Source organism: Pteropus alecto, unplaced genomic scaffold, assembly GCF_000325575.1.
Source record: "Pteropus alecto unplaced genomic scaffold, ASM32557v1 scaffold54, whole genome shotgun sequence".
Classification (NCBI taxonomy): domain Eukaryota; kingdom Metazoa; phylum Chordata; class Mammalia; order Chiroptera; family Pteropodidae; genus Pteropus; species Pteropus alecto.
In genome coordinates, this window is record NW_006435758.1 from 326,959 (window position 1) to 347,828 (window position 20,870).

Below are 20,870 nucleotides of genomic sequence, written 5' to 3' on the forward strand. Positions count from 1 at the left end.
GTTTCCTGCTAAAGTGCCACCTCGATCTCTAGACAAGGAAAAAGATACAAACTTATTACTTGAATCATATATCTAGTTTCATTTCTATTATTGATTTACCTATCAAGTGGGTAAAAGAAATCAGGCTTGATTAATATATTTCGTAAAAGAAAGAAAAAAAAAACTTGGGTAAAAGGTACTCTCTCTTCTTGGACCCCAAGGGCCCTGTTTTGGCCTAAAGCCATTCCTGTCTTATAATGGGCCAAGGATAATGCTGAGTTTCAATGATCCTTATCAATAGCCAGAGGACCTGAGTCACCGGAGTCAAGGTAATTATCTAAGTTTGAGGGAGAGGGTCTTTCTTTAAAGAAGGGAAGAAAGAAAAGTCTTAATTAGGTTTACTAAAAATATTAAGAATTTTGCAAGTGATGGCCCATATCACAACTATCCTGAAGAACTTTCCCACCCTGAGGCTTTAATATACCTCTTTATTCCATACCTGTTGGGTGACACTGAACCTGGCCTGCTTCATATGTGAGTTTATACACTTTCTCAATTTTGATGTAGACCAGCTTCCAGCTACAGAGGGACTGCTCCAACTAGTCTTATCCAACCTCCTTCTCTGCACCAATGAGGTTTATTCTCAAATTCTCATTTTCTTAGGAGTTACAATTTGCCTTGTATCTAAGGCAGAGTAATGAGTGCTAAGGTACAAGCAAACAAGTGTTGTTGGCAACTTCTACCGATGTGACTAGAAAGCCATCAAATAGGGCTTTCATTATACTAAAATGAGTTGCCCTTTTAGTGTCTTTCTCTTCACACCAAGAAGCAAAGCTTAGCTTATGCTTTCACGGTTAAACTATCAAATCAGGGTGAAAGTCCATATCTCATATCTAATCAGCTTCAACATCTGAGATATGGTGCATTATTGTTTCCAACTGCATTTTATTAACTGTGTTTAACTTATGGTTTGCATGTCTACAAATAAATGTACTGTATCATTCCAAGATATTATAGTACTATTTCTTTGAATTGTATTTTTCCATTATATTGTAAAGTATAATATAATGAAATATTTGCAAGGGCTAGAAAATTTGGGGGAAACAGGAAGCATGAAGAAAACTTCCTGAAGAATTTTTTTTTAAATAGAAGAAGATAAATGAGTTAATTAGAATTGCAATTGCAGGAAAAGGAAATATTTTAAATCTAAGTCTCCATTGTTACCATCATGTCAGCAAATTCTGATTATAAAATAACTCATGTAGGCCTGATGATTCTGACAAAAATGATTGTGAAAGAGCCAAACTAACTGACATCTGAAAAGCAGATACTAAACTCCCTAAACAATTCTGTTTTTTCCCGCTTTACAACTTTAATTTAGAGTGAAGCATTAACTATGCAAATGAATAAAAAATGAAAAAAAAAAAACTCTTAGGGTAAAACATAAAGTTAATAATGGAGAGAAGACTATCCATAATCCGCTCTTCATTAGACTCCTTGTTTTTTATTTGTTTATTCACATATTTAGTGTTCAATATATTTTTGGTATCTGAGAAAAGTTATCAAGTTTAACACAAGTTTGGAACCTGTATTCCAAAGCAGAGAAGATACTTTTTATCCATTGAAATATTAGGTGGTATGTAGACTGGATTTAATCTCAATTAATTCTTATTTTAAAATAAATCACTGACATAGTTTCATATAGTTTAGAAAAGCATCAAAATATTCTAGCTTCTTATGGCTTTGCACAATTCCTGGCATGGATATTAAATCAGGAGTAGATAAAAATTCTGTGGAGACTTTAATGATGAAGTTTATTTAATTATATCTGGGCTGAAATGGAATCTTGTTTAGTTATTAAAAATATTTGATAAACTTTTAATGGCAAAGAAAATGATACATGACACTGAGTTTTAACTACAACACTGAAGATTTTAGAAATCAGAGAAACCTTAGGACAAACGAAGAGAGAGTTTTTGCTTGGCAATAGAAGTTGGACTACATGATGTCTTGGGTTTTACTCAATAATTTTTTTGAATCTGAAGCCCAAAGATGTTAAGGAAATTGCGCAAGTTCACCTAGCTGATTGTGGGAGGGAGAGCAGAATGCAAGTTTCCAGACTCCTTGTCTATTTATGACTCCTTTCATACTTAAAGGTATTTGAAACTCAAAACAGTGAGGTACTTTGGATAGTGCACTCTGAGGAAACAACATAGACTTGGCAATCGCTTACTTACCTTTGGATTATCTGTTAATTCCCAACGTGGTGAGTCACATAGTAAAATAACATTGGCATACTGAAATGCCTATCAGGAACTAATTAAAAGGGGAAAAAATCACTCACTTGAACTTTGTGATTTCCTCTGAATCTTTTGACAAATATAGCCTTGAATGCTGACCTGCTTTGAATGCAAATTTTCTCATGACAATTGGTAAATTTGGTGGATAAAACAGAACTCCTCCTACATAAAGATTTCAGTTCTAAGGTCATTTAAATCTGTTTAGCTAAGAAGCTGTTCATTGAGACAGATTTCGGTGGTATTACAGAAGATTTTATTGTAACTGGGCACATTATTCACTTACAGTAAGTTTAGAACTTAAATTTGGGAGAGGGACTGTGGGGATGAGAGGTAACTTGTTTTTAATAATTATTTGTTTCACTTCCTTCGCCTTTTAAAAAATGGGCTCATAAATCTGTTTTTGTGGCAAAAATTGTATGTTTGATTTGATATAATATTAATTTGGAGAAATACTGCAATTTTTGCATGAAGCTAATTCATAGGTGCTGGATAATTGGCATAAATAAGTCTGTTGCTTTTCATTCTTATTGTTATTTTCTTACTAACTTTTATTTTCTTTAAAAAGTATACCTCTTATAAGCAAACTTGGTTCTTTGGAAATGCTAAGGATAGTTGTATTTTAGAGTTAAGAGGTTTTCTGAGTTTATTTTCTATGTGATTTTTTTCTATAAATGAGAATCCTTCACTTTGTAGTAATTTTTCTCTTAAGCTCAGAATGATTTAATTGATCTTTAATGATGTTTTGATTGAATTTATAGAACATGCTTATCCTCTATATGTGGTGATTTCATTTATTTGTCCATTGTGGTTATAGATATAGTAGAGTTATTAAAATAAAAATTCCAATTTTCACTGCTTTTGCTATGAAATGAAGTAGCATCTTATACATTTGATGCTTCCTCTGAAAGAATATGTAATTAACACTTAAAATAACACTTAAAAAACATCACTCTTACACACTGGGCTCACTTTGGATGCTTCTAGTTTAACTTTCATTTTTTAATATGTAAAAGGGTATATGAAACCAGAACATGAATATAGGGGATTTATTAGCTGTTTTCGATCAAAGTGTTATATAGCATGTTTAGAGAGTTCAAGACTTAAGTAAATTGAATATATTTGTTATTGTTGTTATTATTATTATAGAATAATAAACTAAGGACTAAGAGATCTAGTTTTTAGTTCTAGCCCTCCCTCATTGAGTCCTGTGACCTTGGGATGGGCATCCCACCCCCTCTCCATCTTAATTTCTTCAACTGTAAAATAAGCTAGATGTCCTGATTCTGCCTAATGTTATGAAATGCAATAGAAATGTTAGAAATGATTATTTAGGAGTGGGCATGTGTAGCAGTGCGGGTCCGCAGTGGCCAGAGGGCATGGTGGCAGGCATGCTATGAGGCCTGGAAGTGGCCGGTGGAGGCGAGAGTAGCAAGAGTGAGGATGATCACTGGGAGACTGGCTATATAGATTGGGCAGCTCAGAAATTAAAAGGAGCATTACAGACAGAAGAAAAGAATGAAACATTTAAGAAAGTATTGACTACGGGAGATATTTCACTGGTCGAGAAGCTCCCAAATTCTGACATTAGTGTAGATTCCAGTATAGAGGGACACTCCTTATGTATGAAGCTAGCGTTCCAATGTACAGAGCTAACTAAAGAAGAGCCTATTTGTAAACTATTGACAATGGATTCTGATAAATAAAAAGATCACATATTTAGTTCATTTGAAGATCTGGAGATATTTTTACATGGCCTTGGACTTGAGCATATGACAGATTTATTAAAGGAAAATAATATAGCTTTAAGACATCTTTTGATCATGAGGAAAGATGAGTTTTAAAAGAATTGAATTATCAATAGAGATCAGCAGAAAGTTCCGGCTGCTCTTAAAGAACTAAATGTAGAAGCGATAAAATTTGGAGAATTACCTGAAGTGGCAAAGTTGGAAATCAGTAGTGATGAGTTACTCAACTTTCTTCTGAAATTAAACAAACAATGTGGCCATTTAATAACAGCTGTACAGAACATCATTACTGAATTGCCAGTAAATTCTCACAAGATAGTATTCAAATGAACTTCTCAGAATTTTACTTCAGTTTGTGAAGGACGGTTTAGTAATGTTGAACATTTGAGTGAAGAGGTCTGCAATCTAAAAGGCTTAATTTGGAAGTTGCAAAATAAAAGAGAAAATGATCCAACTGATATACCATTAATAGAAGTAGCTACATGGAATAGAATTTTAAAGAGGACAGCTGTTAGTCTGTAGATTTGGATTTCTTCTTTTCATCTGCAAGCTAATTTTACAGAGAAAATTATCTTAATATTTATTTTGAGTAATGCATGTATATTTTATCCAAATCACCTAAAATGTTGTTTTTAACCATTTGTGGCACAATTTAACTACATTTTTGCCAATACTTCATTGGAAAAATTATGATAGCATAGAGCAGGAAGTTTTTTTTTTTTTTTTTTTTTAGAAAGTGGTTTGTCCATTTGAGTTAAAATACAATTTGTTGTATTTTTATGTTAATTTTGATCAAGCAGTAAGTTATACATGATTCTTAAGTTTTATCCTATGAGTCTAAATCACATTCAAAATAAAAGTTTTATCTAATATTCTTTGACATTTAAAAAAAGAAATGATTATTTAAACAGCAGCATTAAACATAAAAGGGGCAGAACTATTAGATTATTTTTATTTTTTGTTTTAATGCTAAGATCTCACCTATAAATGAAAAGTTGCTTTCAGGGAACTTTTTGAAAATCAGAAAAATATCACCTGTGTTTTGCTACAACTTGGAGTAGTGGGTAGAATGGATTGCTTGTCCTTTTGATGTATTTTTCAGAGTGTCTTCAAAGAATTGATAGGAGGTGGATTCTGGATATGGGAGAAAGCAACTAATAACAACTGAGTTATATATCCACTATGCTGCAAACATTTTATATGTACTATCCAATGTAATCATTTCCTAAACCACAAGCATCATTGCCTTAATTTTTTAGATAAGAAAATTAAGGTATAGATAGCTGAAGCGTCTTGCCCAGATCAGAGTGGTTGCAATGTTTGTGCTCTTTCCATTATTCCATACTGCTTCTAGGGTCATGCTTAGGTCATGCTGAGAAGATAAACTCTGGAATTATGTCTTCCATTCTCTCTGAGGGATCAATACATGCTGAGGAGATGAATAATGTACATGATCATAGATTAGATTGGCAGGTGCCTACATGGTATGATTTGGGAGGCAGTTGACAAGTGTCTGGCCTGAAATATTATCCTCATTGACTTGTCACTTTGCTTGAGATTTTACCATTAAAATCATTACTTTGTTTGTATTATTTTTTTTTCCAGTGGGGAGTTTGGGAGGACTTTCAAATGTACATTCCCTCTAGGGGGGTTCATACATTAAATCTTTTATCACTTAATACCTTAGCAGGCAGTATGGAACTGGATAAAGAGCTCAGGCTTTGGAACCAGGAAGACATGGAATTGAATTCTGATTCCACCAGATCTTAGCTATTTAAATTGCATGTGATATTTAACTTTTCAGAGCTTAATTTTCTTCTTGAGTAAAGCAGAGATAATAATGCATATGCATAGGCCCTTATTATAATAACTATAATATACTGAACATCTAGTATGGATAATTGTGATATAGTGGGAGGAATACTAGAAGGGAAGTCAGGAGGCTTGGTATCCTGCAATATCAGTTTCATTCACCCAGGTAAGTATTTATTGAGCATATACTATATGTCATGCACTGTGCTAGGCATTAGGGATATAATAGTGAATAATTTGAAGTCTCTGCTATTTCATATTTCAAATTCTAGTTTGGTGCTAACCTAACTATATCCATATTCCAGTCATGTAGCAGTTTAATGTTCTTCACATTTTAGAGATGTGAAACTAAGAGTTAAATGATGCAGTGGTGAGCAAAATAAATATGATACCTGACCTCACTGAGTTTATATTCTAGTGGAGTAGAAATTAATCAGCTAATTCTACGAATTAACATGAAATTAAAACTATTGTAAGTCTTAAAAAAGATCTTTGGTGCTCTAAAAGCATGTAACAGGAGCTTCATTTCAGCTTCTCTGAGAAAGTGGCTAATATTTGAAATATGAATAAGCACTAATCATGTCATCCTTCTACATGTCCTTACTCAGATTCTTCTGGATTTCCCTTAGCTCTTTTAAACCCTGTTTGGTGGTTGTTACAGACTTTCATCTCTCTTTTTAAGCCTCCTACTCAGCTACTACACATTTATTCTTTGGAGATGAGTTTGCTTCTTATTTCACATAGAAAATAAAAGCCATCGGGTATACCTCTGATCCACCCACCTCACCATCTTTTATACATACATTGATTTGCATCTTTATCCATACTTTCATCTTGTTTTAGAGGCAAAACTAGCCCTCTATCAGTTCTAATTCGATCTCTCTATCTTTGTTTTAGATTCCATGCCATTCTCTTACTTTTTTTCAAAAATCTCTTTACATAATTATCCCTTTTTTCTTTGGTACTTTTAACTTCTTACCTTCTATGAGTTCTTTTGTCAACAGAGGAAGATAAAAGACACCTTTTCTTGACTCTGTACTGTACAGCTAAGGCCTGTATAATCTATATAACCAAGCTTCAATAAAATGAAGTCCACACACAAAGCAGAAGATCAGGTCAGAGAACAGGAAGACGAGGTAACAGAAAACATCCAACTGGAACAACAAAAAGAAAAAAAGAATTTTAAAAAATGAGGATAGTTTAAGAGACTTCTGGGACAACATGAAGTGTAACAACATCCACACCATAAGAGTACCTGAAGGAGAAGAGAGAGAGCAAGGGATTAAGAATCTACTTGAAGAAATAATGACAGAAAACATCCCTAACCTGGAAAAGGAATTAGACATACAAGTCCAGGAAGCACAAAGAGTCTCAAACAAGAAGAATTCAAACAGACCCACACCAAGAGACATCACAATTAAAATGCCAAAGGTCAAAGACAAAGAGAGAATCTTAAAAGCAGCAAGAGAAAGGCAACTAGTTACTTACAATGGTACCCCCATAAGAATGTCTCATAATTAGCAAGGTTTTCAATTAAAATGGAAGGTGAGATAAAAAGCTTCCAAGACAGGGAAAAACTTAAGGAATTAATCACCAACAAGCCAATATTACGAGAAATGTTAAAGGAACTTCCGTGAAAAAAAAAAGGGAAACAAATAAATACAAATAATAAAATGGTAATAACTGTGTACCTATCAATAATCACTTTAAATATAAATGGATTAAATGCTGCAATCAAAAACATATGGTAGCTGAATGGGTAAGAAAACAAGACTCATGCATATGCTGTCTACAAAAGACCCACTTCAGATCAAATGACAAACACAGACCGAAAGTAGAGGCATGGAAAAAGACATTTCACAGAAATAGAAATTAAAAAAAAAAAAAAAAAGCTGAGGTAGTAATACTTATATTAGAAAAAAGAGACTCTAAAACAAAGGCTGCAATAAGAGACAAAGAAGGACATTACATAATGATAAAGGGATCAATACACCAAAAGGACATAACCCTATTAAACATAAACACACCCAACATAGGAGCACCTACATACACAAAGCAATTATTGACAGACATAAAAGGAGAAATCAACAGTAATATACTCATTGTAGGGGACTTTAACACCCTATCAACACCAATAAACAGATCTTCCAGACAGAAAATCGACAAGGAAACAGTGGGCTTAAATGACACACTAAATTAGATGGATTTAATAGATACTTTCAGAGCATCTCACCCCAAAACAGCAGAATACACATTCTTCTCAAGTGCACATGGAATATTTTGAAGATAGACAACATATTAGGCCATGAAACAAGTATCAATGGTATGAAATTAGAAATTGACTACAAAAAAAAAATTGGAAAATACATGAATTTATGGAGGCTAAATAACATGCTACTAAACATTGAATGGGTTAACAATGAGATCAAGGAAGAAATCAAAAAATACCTGGTGACAATGAAAATAAAAACACAACAGCTCAAAATCGATGGGACACAGCGAAAGCAGTTCTAAGAGGGAAATTCATAGCAATATAGGCCTACCTCAAGAAACAAGGAAAAGGTCAAATAAACAACTTAACCTTACACTTAAAAGAACTAGAAAAAGAACAGCAAACAAAGCCCAAAGTGAGTAGAAGGAAGGAAATAATAAAGATCAGAGCAGAAATAAATGAAATAGAGTCTAGAAAAACAATACAAAAGATTGATAAAACCAAGAGCTGGTTCTTTGAAAGGATAACCAAAATTGATAAACCTTAACCAGACTCATCAAAGAAAATAGAAAGAGGACTCAAATAAATAAAATCAGAAACGAAAGAGGAGAAGTAACTATGGACTCTACAGAAGTACAAAGGATCATGTGAAATTACTACAAGCAATTATGTGCAAATAAATTGGACAGTCTGGAAGAAATAGATACATTCCTAGAAACATACAAACTCCCAAGACTGAATCAAAAAGAAACAGGAAATCTGAAGGGACCTATTACTACAGCTGTAGTGAGAATGCAGAGCACAAAATAGGAGAATACATGTCTGTAGAAGTTTCAGGTGCCACATATTTAGGACCTTGAGGACCAAGTAAAAAAATTTCAACTTTATCTCAAGATGAAAAAGAATCTATGAAAAAAATTTAGCAGGGAGTTTTTATAATCAGATTTGCTTTTGGAAAACAGAGAAAAGGCATCTGCCTGTAGTGTGTAAACAAACTGGGACCAGAGCAAATTCAGGGAGATGTATTAAGAATCTACTATAATAGAGACAAATTTTGATGGTAATTTGGACTAGCATGGGAGGGTAGATAGAATAAGTAGTTTCAAGGGATGTTTGAAAAATGGATCTATCAGGGCCGAATGGATCATGTCGGCTACGCCAAGTGTCAGAGGTATTGCTGACCTAGAAGGGAAGGTTTGATAGTGAGATGCCCAGTTGGAAGAATGCACAAGAAGCAGACATGAGGATAAACCAACAGGCACCAACTTTATTGTGCGGAGTGCACTTCTGTTGGGAAGTGCAGTTCTGGTGGGGACTGCAGTCTATTTATTGTACAGGGCAAGCAGTCTTGCGCACGCTTCTGCTCCCCATGCAGTTCTCCCCTTCTGCTCTCCCCTTCTCCTCTCTAGGGGACTGTATGGCTCCTCACATAGCAGAGTACGAAAGTCGCATTCAGCCACACATGTGTGATACAATAAGCTGAAGCATGTTTACGTATTTTCTAAATCTGGGGTCCTATGTCTAGCCGCAGGTCTGGATCACAGCCAGGCCCTGGACCAACCAGATCTTGGGCCAGTCAGGCCTTGGATCAGCCAGGCCTTGGATAACAACTAGACCTTGGATCACAGCCAGACCTTGAGCCAGCCAGGCCTGGCATCCACAGGATCAAATTTGATTATGGATTGGACGTGGTAGATATAGCTGTCAGGTGTCTAGTGTAACTCTTTGGTTTCTGGCTTGTACTGTTGAATGGATACCACTGCCAACCAGTGAGATAGGACTACTGTACCTTGAAACTACTATACCTCTTTCAAGAGGACCCATTTTCTGAAGGAAGATCATGATGTTGGTGTTTGACATTTTGTATTTAATGTGCGTTTGAGACTTCTAAGTGAAGATCTTGAGAAAGCAATTGAATATTCAAGTCTAGAGCTCAGAACAGTAGTTCAGGTGTGAGAGAGATGTTTGAAATTCATTGGCATATCAATGGTAATGGAAGCTGTGAGAATGGATAAGATGACCTAAGAAGAACATAGTGTCGGAAGAGTTAAGGGACGCTAAGAACTCTGACATTTAATATTAGAATAAATAAAGGATGAGCCTAAAAGCGAAATAAAAAGAGTCACCAGAGAAATAGAAAGAAAATTGAGAAGCTAGTGTCAGAAAACCCAAGGGAAAAATATTTTAAGAAGGACAGTGGTAAACAGATGAATGCCTCTAAGAGATAAACAAGATTTGGATAAATAATATCAATTGGATAACATAAGGTAGACATTGGTAATTATTCTAGTGGGACATGTTTCAGGAGAGTCATGAATTAGTGGTAGGATGAAGGACAAAGCCAGAAAGAAATAGAGTGATGAAGAGTGAGTGGTAGGTGTGAAGAAAATAACAAGTATAGACAACTCTTCCTAGAAATTTGGTTGTGAAGAAGATAGGAGCATTGGATCCGTAGCTGGAGGTAAAAATGTGGGTAAGGTAATTCATTTTTTTTAAGTTTCGGGAGAAATTAATATGTTTAAATGCTAATGAGATGCATGCAGCTGAGACATATGTGTTCACATAAATATCTTATGTATGTTGAAGATATATGAGAGAAGAAAAAATAAATAGTAAGATTTATAACAATGTGAGCAGAGTTGGAATTCCAAACAAACATGAAGAGTTTTACCTTAGAAAGTAGGAAATGTACCTTCTTTATTATAACAGGAGGGAAAGAAGAGAAGATATTGAATCAGGAAAATGTGGAATCGGAAAAATGAGGGAATTTCCATCAGATAGTTTCAGTTTTGTTTTTAAAGAGATAAGGTCATGTGCTGAGGTTGGGGTAAGGGGGATGAGAAGATTGAAGATATTGGAAGAAGTCTAATGATCAAGAATGGAATAAAGTTAAACAGATGTAGTAGTGTTTCTGAGTAGTACTGTGGGTTTACTTAAAATTAAATGTTATGAATTTATCATGGAACTAATCTATTGTGGGACATCTTCTATCAGCACTCACCTGCTTAGGCACAGACACAGAGAAACCTGAGAGTTGGATTCATTTAGGATTGAGATTTTGTTAGGAAGTTATGACAAAAATGCAGAGAGGCAGGTTTAGTTTGGGGTATGGAAGCTAATCTGGATGGAATAAAGAAAGGAAGAAGGCAAAATCTGGCTGATGGATTTGGATAAAACAGTGAAGTCTTTGCAAAGCTGAAAAATGATCACAGTGGCAGTACTTAAAAATGTAAGCTAGGATTATGGGAAAATTATAACTTCTCTGGCCTCTGTTTTCTCACCTGTATATAAGCCATGGTAATAGAGGATGGAAACCAAGTATATGTTTGTGTATGTAAATTTATACATATATCTCGTTATCTTTTGGTGGTATCAAGATAATCAGGAGGGCCTAGAAGCTCCTGAAGAGCATCCCACTCACTTCTAAGAAATGAAGCAGGGTTGGAGGGTAGGAAGTATTAGTCATTCTTAAACCTCCCATGGTTGCTCAGTGAAAGGAAGACTAAGCCATGCTGGATAGGTGTGGTTCTACTACAAGTAGTTCTTTTTCCCCTAGGCAAGTTTACTTTTGCTCATCCAACAGCAATTAATCTTTAATTATAGAATCTGTCGTTTTATTTATCTAGCACTTTTACAGGAAGAGCAGTGTACGTTGTTGACGGAATTAGTACTGATTCATTGAGAGGAAACTTGAACTCCAGGGTATTCTGATAATAACCAAAGAATGTGGGGTGAGCTGGTAACATTTGGAAAAGATGAAGCAGCATTGGATTAAAGAATAATTCAGAACATCATTCAGAAAATTGTGATGGCAGCTCATGATGGTGGAAGAAATGCTCTGGTACCTCCAGACAACCAAAAAGTGTCCTCCAGCACTTATATCCCCTTGCTTACAACAGTAAGAACTTTGAAGACCACAAAGGGGGCACATTGAAATGTTGTCACATTGTATTTTGTCACTGTGAAAAGTTTCTGTTTCAGCATTTTGTGGTTCTAACATTTGCAACTGGAGTGCTTCAGTAAGTTTTTCCCCCCAAGATATCCTAGGGAAGCTTAAATGATGTCCTTCTCAGGGATGAACTTCTGACTCAAAGACTATGTAGAAAATGAGGGGTTGGACTATATAAATGCATACTTCTTTGATTACTTAGAAATCTGGGCTTAAAATATTATGAATTTTTAAAGGATTTTGATACACAATGCTAAATACTCCCCTAATTAGATTATAGGTTTTGCTTAAATAAGAAAGTGACTTATTTTGCTCTCAGATGACAAGATAGCTAATCCAGGCCTGCATGAAGAGTATGCAGTTTTACTGAATGAGTTCAAATTGATCAAAGGTGGCTCACTATCAAGAGCATATTCTAAGATACAGGATGGAGAAAGGGAGAAAAGTGAAGGGGAGAAAAAGGTCTATTCTCTTTAAAGACATGACCCAGAATTGGAGATAACAGTTCGATTTACATCTCTTAGGCCAAAACTTAATCGGATGTCACATATAGCTGAAAGGACATTCAGAAATGAAGTCTTCATTTTGTGTGGCCTTCCACCCAGATAAAACTTGGGAATTCCATTATTATTGAAGGAGAAAAGAATGAACATTAGGGGACAGCTAGTAATCTCAATTGTACCACCTGCAAAAAGAATTGTACCAATTCATAATTCTACCAGTAGCCTGAGAGAAGACTCACACTTTATTTATTAATTTTGCTTGTATTACAATTTATTTAACTGTAAGTTTATATAAGTTAATTTTTAAAGACTATTTTTTTACAGCACTTTTAGATTTATAGCAAAATTAAGAGGTAGGTACAGAGATTTTTTTCTTATACCCCTGTCCCCACACATGCACAGCCTCCCATTATCAAAATCGCTCACTGGAGTGGTATATTTGTTACAATTGATGAGCCTCCATTGACATACCATAATCACCCAAAGTCTATAGTTTACTTTTGGCTTGTACTCTTGGTTTTATACATTCTATGAGTTTAGACACATGTATAATGACATGCATACATAACTATAGCATTATGCAGAATATTTTCATTGCCTGAAAAATCCTCTGTGCTCTGCTTATTCATCTCTCCTGCTCACTCCAACCTCTGGCAATCCCTGATGTTTTTATTGCTTCCATAATTTTGCTTTTCCTAAAATGTCATATAATTCAAATCATATAGTATGTAACCTTTTCAGATTAGATTCTTTTACTTAGTAATTTGCATTTAAAGTTACTTCATGCCTTTTCATGGCTTGATAGCCAATTTTTTTTAGCACTGAATAACATTCTATCACTGGATGTACCACCATTTAGTTATTCATTCACATACTGAAGGACATCTCGGTTGCTTCCAAGTTTTGGCAATTATGAATAAAGCTGCTATAAACATCCATGTGGAGGTTTTTCTGTAGACATATTTTCAACTCCTTTGGGTAAATATCAAGGAGCATGATTTCTTGATCGCATAGTCAGAGTATAGTTTTGTAAGAAATCATCAAACTGTCTTCATCATTTTACATTCTCACCAGCAAAATATAAGAATTCCTGTTGCTATACATCCTTGCCATCACTCGTTGTCAGTGTTTTGGATTTTGACCATTTAATTTTAATGTTTATTTTTATTAGTTTCAGGTATACAGTACCTTGGTTAGACATTTATATAGTTTATGAAACAATTGCCCTGATTGCTCTATCTTCCCTCTGGCTCTACACATAGTCATTACCTTACTGCTGTCTGCATTTCCTATTAAAACCCTCTAATGGGATTTTGGCCATTTTAATAGATGTGTATTGAGTATTATTTTTTGTCTGCTCCTTCAATACATTTGAGAGCAGGGAACAATGTTTCTTGCTTGTTTTCATGTCTGCAGCCTTGAATGCAAAATTGATGCTCCGGAAATGTCTGTGAAATGAAGATCTGGAAGGATGCCTATGACCATGTCAGCATCAATACAGCAATCAAAGGCACAGGTTAGAAAAATAGAAACTCTGAGGTTCTATTTTGATGAGAAGGCTCTAAAGTCACTTAGGAAACATTTGCTATCCCAAGCTCAAAAGCAGCTATCAAAATGGTGAGAGAGTAGATGAATATGCAGACCTACCATTTAAAATTTTAAAGTAGATTTAGAGGTTTTAAGCAGATGATTATAAAGAACCAGGCATCCTGAATCAGGAAATTTATTTTTATGAAGGGCAAGTCAGTCCCCTGAAAAACAATAAGGCTCTGCCCACACACAAGTAAAAACTAACTTTGTCATAAGCACATTTAAAAAGAAAGCTTAGAAGATTACAAAACTGGTTTAATCTTCAAGTGATGCATGGAAAATATTCTGAAGTCAAATAACTAATGGAAATGTATTGAAAAGAGATAATACTCCAGTATTTTTAAAATAAGGATAGCCAGCAACCCAAAAATATATTAATTTCCACTTATTGGAAAAGAGAAACATCAGTAAGAGAGGAAAAGAGGGAGAAAATGGAAAAATGAAAAGTAGAGAGAAGAAAAGAAGAGGAGAGGGCCACAGAGAGAGGAGCATGAGGGAGAAGCCCAAAGTAAGAGACTGAAATGATGAAATCGCTATCCTCCATGGTCTGAGTTTCAAATAGGCTGTGTATCTAAGCCAGAATACAAACTGCCTTACAAAAATATAAAGTTATTTCTGAAGATTTTTGCTGCAGAAAACAAATTTAGAAGGAAAAAAAAATGAAATCTCAGGTTCCACATAAATAGAAAGTAAAAGTGTGCTATAGTCTAGAGAATTTGGCAGTCTTTAAAAAATAATATTTAATTAGAAATGCAAGAAGTTAGAGAGTGTTTTCTGTAGATAAAAAGTATTTGTTAAAGTTATCACTGGTGAAACTAAACTTTGTTAGTTTCTGATTGTCTCAGAAAAATGTTCTGCCTTGGTATGGTACCCTTTGATAATTACAATGCTAAGATACTCTGACCTGTGTCCCTCAAAAATAACACTCACCATTACTAAACATGTCTGGCAAAAATCTGAGGAAGAGCTGGGTCAAGCCTTTATGTGAGATGTTCTCCATTTGTGTTTTCAGGAAAGAAGAAATGAGTGATTTACTCCTATTTAGAGTCCTTTCATAGCAAAAGTCTCAAGAATTATCTATACTCATTATCTCCATTTTTACCCTTCCATTCTTTCCTGAACCCACTTTAATCTGAGCTTTGCTCCAAACATTCTGTGTATCTCTTATCAATATCATCAATTATCTCCAGTTTGCCAAATCTATTAGGCCATTCTCAGGCTTCATTTTACTTGACCTATCAACAGCTTTTGTCTATAACTCTGTCCTTGAAACATTTTCTTCACTTGGTTTCTGAGACCCCACAGACTCTGGGTTTTCCTTTTACTTCTCTGGCTTTTCTTTAGTCTCCTTTGTTGGTACCACCTTATCTCTTTAACTTCTCTATGTTGGAGGGTCCCAGATCTCAGTCCTTAGTCCTCTATTTTTTTTTCTTTTTTAATCTAATTTCCACTATACCCTAGGTGACTTCAATTGATCTCATGGCTTTAAATACTGTCTATATGCTGATGACTCTCAAATATATATGGCCTTTCCCCTGATCTCCAGAATCAAATAGCCAGCTGCCTGCTCATCTTCTCCTCTTAGATGTTTAGTCAGGCAGTTCAAACTGAACCATCCAATACCGAACTCTTGTCCATCATTCCCAGGCCCCATACACAATTATTCAGTTGCCCATGACAAAAATGGGGCATCATTCTCTGATCTTCCACAGTCAGTCCATCAGTGGATTGTATCAGTATCTCTACTGCTATCAGCTTGGTTGAAGTCACCATCAACTCTAGCCTGGATTATTACTTCTACCATTTCTTTCCATGCAGAATAGCCTTTTAAAATTTAAGTTACATCATCTCACTCAGCTCACAACTGTCCACTTGCTTCTCATTTTACTAAAAATAAAGGATAAAATAAATGTGCTTATCTCTGTGAAATCATCTAAACTTTGTTTCCTATTGTAGTGGTCTTGCTATTTCTAGAACTACTAAACTGACTCCCACCTCAGGGTTTTTGGATGTGCTATTCCTTCTATGTGGAAAATTCTTCCCTTGTATCTTCACCTGGCTCATTCCCTTACTTTATCGAGGTCCTTAATGTCACTTTCTCAGAGAGGAATTCTCCGACCACCTAGTCTAAAATGGACTCCCATTACTTACTTTCATATTATACTGCTTTATTTTTGTTTGTAGAACTTATAGTTATCTGATATCTGTTTATTGCCTGTCTCCCACACCAGAAAGTTAATTCAAGATGGCAGGTACTTTGTCTTGTTCACTGCTGTATCCTTAGTGCCTGGAATAGTGCCTGGCATGTAGTAGGTTTCCAAAAAATGTTGAATAATAAATACATGATAGAAATATTTATATGTTTTTGTTAGCATTCTTTTCCATAACTGATGGTAGCATTCATGCTATAATACCATATTCCCACGTATTTACAATTATACCTTATGGTCATGAAAGAGTATACTGGTAGAATCACCTTGAAGGAATATAAAACCTGCTATTGTACAATTTGTATTCTGTTCTTAGTATGGAGAGGGTGGGGTACACTCTATTATTTACTTTTGAAGTTTTTATGCTAAGTGAATATTTTGGGTACACGGTGTTTGCTTGCTAACAAATATTTGAGAGCATCTTGGAATGTAGAGAAGAGTGTCGAATAAAAGAGATTATTTTGCTAGTTTCAGAGCAGTGGGGCCTTTCAAGATACTGCATTGTTCTTCATCTGTGACTACATTTGAATGGAATGTAAGACATATTTAATAATAATTTGATCTGTGTTAAAAAATTGATGATCTAGAGGGATTTTTTTAAAAGGGTCGTAAAAGTATGTTGGTGATATGTTTGATGAAATTATAAACTAATAAAGCTCTGATCTGCTCAAATTAGGGACAGATTCTGAAATGTATAAACTGCTTCATGAATTAACACTGTTAATCTGGCAGTTGCTATAGTAATTCAAAACTGAATTCTCTAGCTTTGATGGTGCTTTAGGAAATTTGTTAGCTGGATGAACTCAGTATGTCATACAGTAAACTATCTTTAAAACATTATGGAATAAGATGACTACCTATGTTTTATAAGACGTGTTGAACGTATTTTATAAATATCAGTAAATAATATTGGTATGTAATGTTGTCAGGGACCCAAAAATATCATGTTATACATAATGAGGTTAAAGTGATGTTTGTTAAAAAGAGATCCTACCTGTATTTCATTTGTCTACAGTGATTTTCATCATTTAATGTGTGCCTAACTTCTTTGAATATTTTTGTGGGAAATGACTTACACCACTTGACTAGTGGTGAGCATGATGAATCTGTCTGATTCTAAGTCTTTTTTTGTGTTTGAAAGTGCACAAAGTCGTCATCATTCTTTATAAATGATTCTATTGCAAGACATAATATTTGCTAGTTAGTATCTAAATTAGATTTGACTCACCACCAGTTTCATAAGCTGATTGCACTATTATTTAGCCATGTATTGATCTCAGCATGTTGTCAGTCCTTAAGATCTGGCAGGTTCAAGACGTGCTGATTATGATGCTGAGTCAAGATCATACTTCAGAAGCTCTGCATAGACATTTGTACATGTTGGATGATCTCCTTGAAATAAGATTAGTTATTCAGGAAGCCAGTGCTTTTGAGTCACATCCTGAAACTGTGGATGGATACACAGCAGATTAACTGATGAAAAAAAAAAAGATATCTCTGGGATAATTATATGAGAGGAATTTGAGCTTCACTAAAGTGAAATTAAAAGACAGTATTATATGTTAAAATGAGCACAGTCTTTAGAATCAGATATATACATCTTTTCTTGCTTAAGTTTTATGAGCTTGAGTGATTTACTTAACCTTTTAAAGTCTCAAAAGACTCATTTGTAATATTGGGATAAATCATAATGGTAACTATCAATGTTGATGAACCTTAACTGAGTTAATTCATATCAAACACCTGACACAGAACTTGACACCTGATTAGAGCTTAATAAACTATTGTCTCTATTATTATTATTTTCTAAATCGTCTGGCAAAGTTGGTGGTAGAGCCCAGATCTAATCAATTCCTTCTCATGCAAGGCCATATAAATTTATCATTTCACTTACAATATTTAAGCCTTTGTAACGACACTACTTCATTTTTTTCTCCTCAAGCTCTACTTCTTTATTTTCCCATTTTCCTTTTCTCCAAGCCACATTATAATTGCTTTGTCTATTTTTGGATATTTCAAATAAAGTGAATGGAAAGTATCAAATTTTATAGCACTGATTTTTTTTTTAACCCAGTGACAACAGAAATAACATGCCCATATTTCTTTTAGGTGGTTTTTTAGAAGCCACTTTAGTGACATTGAAAAACTCCATGTATCATTTTCAAATACATAATTATTTGTCTCTGTAACTTGGTCACTGCTTTTATAAATGAAACAAGAACCTATGGTCATTTCAAGTACTTTGGAAGAATCTTTTTTCTTCTTTGTCAATGTAGAGAAGAAAATTTTCTACAAAACTATATTATGTAGATGACTGAATTATTAGTCTCACAACATTTTTCTGTCTTTTTCTTTTTTAAACTTTTCTTTCAGTACAGATTATACTATCTGTGGTATCTTATACAAATTACATCACTCCTCTAAGCCCCAGTTTTACTGATTGCAGATATGCAATATCAACATTATGTACTTGAAGATTTGTAAAAATAATTCAATAAATTCTTGTAAACTATGAAAAGCTAAACAAATGTAAGAAATTATTGTTATTAAGACAAAGGTCTTAATAACAAGAGTGTTGAAAGTTGGAGTTTAATATTAAGTGCCTAGTTATCAAGTCTCAGGTCAATTTTGCCGAATTAGTAGGTGCAAATGTATAGGTTGGAGCAAATTATTTTCAAGTCTTTGCTTAGTGGCAAAGTGCACAGAACCAAACCCCTCTCAAGTATATAGAGAAAATTACTATTCTCATAGCACTTTAATATACGTTATTTCATTTAATCTTCAACACAAATCTGCCAAGCTTGTTTCATTATCTCTATTTTATGAATGGAAATTGATGTATAATTTACTTCTGAGCATATTAATGGTTGATGCAGGGCTGAAATCCAGGTTGATACTTATACCATTGTGCCTTTTATGATAACAAGCTCCTCAGCTATATATCTTAAAAGATTAATTAGTCTTGTCAGCTTTTACAACACCTTGCTGTGATTCTAAATTTGCTTTAGATGGCTTTTAGCCCCAGCCATAAGTTCCCCTATTTTGTGACTTGTGGAATCTGTATCCTGGCTACTGGCTGTTTCAGGAACACCTATCTATTTTTTTTTTTAGTGTGCTAGTGTGCTTGATTATCAGGCAGGAGGAGAAATATTATAAATTCTATAAATGTCTCTAAAATGGACAAGAGAAAAAAAGAGGACCTGTGATAATTGCTCTTGATAATCTTTTTTTTTTTTTTTTGAGAAACCATATTATTGGTAAGTACCTGGAGTTTCTCCAATAATTCAAGGATTATCCCAGCCTAGCTTGGCTTTGAAGAAGTGGGGAAGTGAGGCTGAAAACAGGAAATAGCTTTAAGCTTGTCATTCCAAAAGAGATTCTCAGTGGAAAACTGTCTAAGCAATAGTGTTGTGTTTTCAAAACTGAATTGGTAGAAAAAGGAAGCTGCTTTCCATATTGATCTTAGGCATGGAAAATGCCCAAGTGTAATGATTATCATCAAGGGCTCTGGTATAAGACTGGGTTCAAATCTAAGCTTCACCATTTATTGTCTGTGTGACTTGTGGAAGTTGTTTGATTTCTCTATGTTACCTCCTCTGGTCTTTAAAATGGAAATAAAAATAGTACATATATCCAAGGCTGACTGTATTACATGAAATAATGTATATAATGTGCTTAGCACAGGGCAGTGCCTGAGATACTGAATGCTTATTCACTATGAATGTTGAATAAATAGTAGGAGATAGTATTATTACAGATATTATGGCTTATCACTTGCACTTTGTATATTTGACAAGATTTGGCTGGAATAATATCTGGCAACAAAACTAGGTGCCCAATGAAAGTTTATTGAATTATTACTCTGCCAAAAATGTCATGATGATAAAACTCTGTGGTGGGATTGATGGTTTGAGTGGTGACAATAAGCTGAGAGGGTTCACGGTGAGTCGTCTGGTAAGATAGGTGCAGGGCAGACTCATTATAAGAAGAACGTTTATTTGCTAGTCAGTGGAAAGGCCTTTAAAGAGTGTTTTTAAGTTCTAGTTTTGCCACCAATAAGTTGTGTGAGCTTGGACAACTCACTTTCCTTTCTGGGTGTTTTCTCATTTTTAAAAATGAGAAGTTAAGATCAGATAAGTCATTGTTAACTGTAGGTTTGGGGTGGCGAGTGTATCAGAAACTATTTTAAATCTTAGGTCTGCATTTCCATCGCCCAACTTCCCTTTGTCTTCAGGTCCTCTATCCCCTTGTGAAAACTCTGTTCTTTCTTGAAACCATATAGTATATAAAGCACCTCTCTGCACTAGTGATAATTCTGAATTTGAGTAAGGAGTCTAGGTAAGATCAAAGGTGTAATTCAGGAACTCCTTTTGTGGGTTTATAGATAAGTGTGTCAGGAAGCCAGCTATCTCATTTCTTACCTTTGTTTAAATGTATTGGGCTGATCCAGGAAATGTATTTGATAGCCAGAGTCAAATTTCAGTGGCTTATAAATATAATAGAAACAAGTGATTTTTAACTCTTTACTTAGTATTTATGTTATATATGACATAGGGCTATGAAATATTTA

General features: G+C 34.6%; 1 pseudogene; it reads left to right on the forward strand.

The window, feature by feature from the left end:
- The first annotated feature begins 3,901 nt into the window (after window positions 1–3,901).
- On the forward strand, window positions 3,902–4,601 carry LOC102889476 (annotated as a pseudogene).
- Window positions 4,602–20,870: the final 16,269 nt, after the last annotated feature.